Consider the following 4,067-nt stretch of genomic DNA (forward strand, 5'->3'; position numbering starts at 1 on the left):
TTGCAGTAAAGATTAGTTCTACATATGCTCCACATTTTATCAACATTCTTTATAAATCTGAATAACAATATCTATTTGGATATTGATTTAATTTAGTCAGCAGGCTCCTCATATTGCCATGGACAGAGAAAGTCCATAGAGAAAAAAAATGGTGTGCTTAAAGTATCTTTTGTTTTGCAAACAGTTTTCATACCTTACTTGATCTAGTAGAATGTTCAAACTGTTCTTATAAATAAACTACAGTTCTAGAATTGCTTCTATTGACCCCAGTTAATCTGAAATCCTGCATATTAGTTTGTTTCACATCATGGAAATCACTCCCGCTTTGTAGTCACACATTTGCTCTGATCTGTGTTGAGACTGATCGAATGCATCACATATTTTCCTAATCAAAAATATTGTATTGCTTGGAGATCTTCAGGTTCCGAGTATGCTTGTCCTTTTAGGAATGTGAGTAAGGAATTTTTCTGAAGCCAAAAGCTTTGCACTAGTATTCATTAAATGACAGAAAATTGGTTTTGAACTACACTTACAGTTCACCCCCAAATTAGAATATTTTTCTAAGTCAGGCATGGAGTTTTCTACAACCAAATAAATGAACATTTATTTATCAGTTTTCAAATATGTACCTACTGTTGATTTCTGCTCCGTCAAGTATAAATTCAAATATTGCATTCAATTTTATTTAAAACTCTTGTAATATTTAATATCAGGATATTTATTATCAGAATATGAGGTTATAAATCTAACAGCTCTAAATATTTATAGTTTACTGTCTGAAATCTCTTACCTGGACTTCAGTCTTACCTGTACTCCAGAGTCCTGAATATTTTTTTCCTACATTTTCTTCCTGACTCCTGTAGTATAGAGGTACATCTAGAAAAGCTTACCTTGAGGGATATTATTCGAAAGCAGTTGGATGAAAGACAAATGGATTTCAGCAAAGTCAGTACTAAGTGATTTATACCTGCTTGGATATATACCTCACCCATGTGATCACTTCCTTTATCAAACCCACTTCAACATTTATTAATTAATCCTTCCATGAAGTTCCTAGAATGTCATTATGCCCACAGAGTATTTTAGTAATATAGCTCCAGCCATGTAAAGGATCTATACTGAGAGGTCTTTTCTGCAGGTGCATTCACTGTATAGTAACTTTCCCTAATACTCTGTGGCTGTAATTAAATAACAATCATTTCACTGTTATTAATCACAAAATCTCTGAGGCATGTGAATGTGGCTTAGCAAGAGGTAGTGTTCAGTGATGAAAGATGAGTGAAAATTTATACAGCTTTAAACACTGGCATTCCTCGGGGTTGAGAAGTCTGCTCTTGTCTATCCATGGTGGCTCTGATCCAAAGCTGAGTGAAATCCAGAGAAAGGCCAAGTCAATGAGCTTTGGCTCATTGGCTTATTTGGCTTTTCCTCCTTGGGAAGGTGTGCTTTCTGCCAGGGTGAGACACAGCTACCTTTCAAAAATTCCATGGCAAAGTTGAGGGCTGACTGTTTTGTTTGTTTGTTTTGTTTGTTTTTGTTTTGTTTTGTTTTCTTTTCTTTTCTTTTCCCCAGAGATGTGTTTTTGGTGAAAGCTAGTTCATCTGTCCCGAACTTCAACAGGTGGCTGAAGTGGAAGCTGATGAAAAAACTTAGGTCCCAGTCAATGTGAATGGTGCTAGTTTGTCACTGCAGATGTCCCAATGTCCCATCACACACCCCCTGTGAGCTGCACACCTTTAGTACTCAACCAAAGCCCTCCCCAAGGCTTGCTCAAAGCCCTGTCAAAGACACAGTCCAAACAAAATGTTCCCAAACTGCTGTAGCAGAAAGCAATGTCAACCACGTCTCCCAGAAATGTTGATGTGCCATCCTGATCCAGGACATAACTTGACCAAGAGGCCACATGCTCAGCAAATTAGGATGCCACACTGAACTTTAACATGGAGAAGTGAAAAGACTGACAAAAGGAGAACTATATATCTACTATATCTATATATAACTACTATATATATCTACGTGAAAAGTGTTGGCTTTTCCAAGATCCTGTGAACTACACTTGTCTGTATTGGTTTAGTACTGACATCTTGCCAGGAAAAGGACAAGTATTGCTTGGTCCAGTCATACCAGCCCTGTGACCAGCTCTATCAAGGAACTTCAGAGAAGAGCAAAATATGGCAGAGATTGCACCAGAATGATATGAGAATAGATTTCCTGAAACCTTCATGAATTTTGATGCTTCCAGCTGGAGTCCCCAGCTAGTTCAGGGATTGCCCATAGTGCAGTTTTACTGTCTCGATGAAAAATTTCAACCTGACAAATCAGAGTGGGTTCAAGTGGGCAAAATGGTAAACATAAGTCGTTTGAGGTTCTGATTTACCCGTCACCATCATTTATGGTCCTCTGCCAACGCATTGAGGCTTTGTAGGAATGAAAATCCTAGCATATGGATTTTTGTTGTTGTTGTTGTTTGTTTGTTTATTTTTATTATTATTATTTTTTTTTTTAACGGAGTCTTGTATTTCATTTCTTTTCTTATTTAGTAGTTTTTTGTTTGGTTTGTTTTGTTTTTCACATTAATTTTCATTATTCTTTTGGGCAATCCAGGCAGTGAGTCTTAAGCAAGTGTGAGAAGAATTCTGTCATTCAGGGCAAGTGCCTTTAGATCTTTTCACAAGACACCCATAACTACATGGCACCTGGTAATTCTCTCCCCTTGAACACACTCAGGTGGTAGTTCCCAACCCCTTCTAGGACCTTAAAGTGGAGACAGCTGTGACCTACATGCAGTGCCAGACATAGCTCAGGTACGCCCTGTTGTACCACACAGAGGTTAGTTAGCACCCTGCCTAACTCATATTATTCCTGCAGGAAAAATGCAAAAGCTTCCTATAGCATGGAGACCAGTGCTACAACTCAAATACATTAAAAAAAAATAATTTAAAAACAAAATCTTCTCAAAGAGAAGCTTTTGACAAAAATATTTTTCTTTCAGTTACTGAAAAACAGAAAGTCAAACAAAATCATTGCTTTCTTCCTCCCCCACCTTTTGTTCATCCTTACATGTCCTTCCTCAGTTCTCAGGAAACTTAACGGTGACAATGACTGTAAGAAACAAGATTTGCTTTATAGATTTATAAGCAAAACTTATAGATTTGATTTTATAATCATGTCTTCAGACTTTATGATGTTTTTGTGGGATTGAAAAGCAGCTGTTGTACAAAGTGTTTGCCCTGCTCCTCATAGCAGAACTGATCCTGCCTTGGGTGAGCAGAGGTGCTGTGGTGCGAGATCCCTCCACAGCTTTGCAGTATCATGGCCGTATTTAACACTCCCTCTAATTTATACATCCACTATAACCTCATTCCTATTTCTTTCACTGGCCTACATTGCAATATCAACTGCAACTGATGATATGCTCTTTGTTATGACAGAAAGCTTAATGTTTCCTTCATGCCATTGGGCACAATAAATTAAACTTTTTTGGGGAAAGGACTACTACCTTTCCCTGGGGTCAGCTTTCCTCATGGTGCCACCTTTCTCTTTCACATATATTACTCTGAACACAAATTTATTCAGTGAAATATGAGTGCATATCAGCTGTACTGCAAATATTCTTCTTTTCTTGGATATCTTAATGGCTTGATTATGAACTTTGGGTTGACTGAGGAATCATATTGCTGCAGTGCAGCAAAATACAGGATTGTGCATTGTTTGGCTATTATTTATTTATTTATTTATTTTAATTTTATATTTTTTTTATTTTTTTAGAATTGTCTTTTAGTTCACCAGAGGTGTAATTAAGGAAGGAAGGACATGTGTCTTGCTGAGCTCACACAAATGTTGCTGAAGCAGTGGGAAATTCTTGATTCAGAATCATGGACAGTATGCATGGGCTTAACCCCCAGGGAAGAAAAAAAAAAAGGCTTTAATATTACAGTTTGGTTTTAAAATTATATTTTTCTTTTTGATTATTGTTATGTTAATTGTAAATTATACTAGAGGAAACTAATGACATGCACTAACCAACCCTATAAGAATCCTTAATAAAATACAATTTTAAGAAGCCT

The sequence above is a fragment of the Oxyura jamaicensis genome, chromosome 2 (genome assembly GCF_011077185.1).
Source record: "Oxyura jamaicensis isolate SHBP4307 breed ruddy duck chromosome 2, BPBGC_Ojam_1.0, whole genome shotgun sequence".
Classification (NCBI taxonomy): Eukaryota; Metazoa; Chordata; class Aves; order Anseriformes; family Anatidae; genus Oxyura; species Oxyura jamaicensis.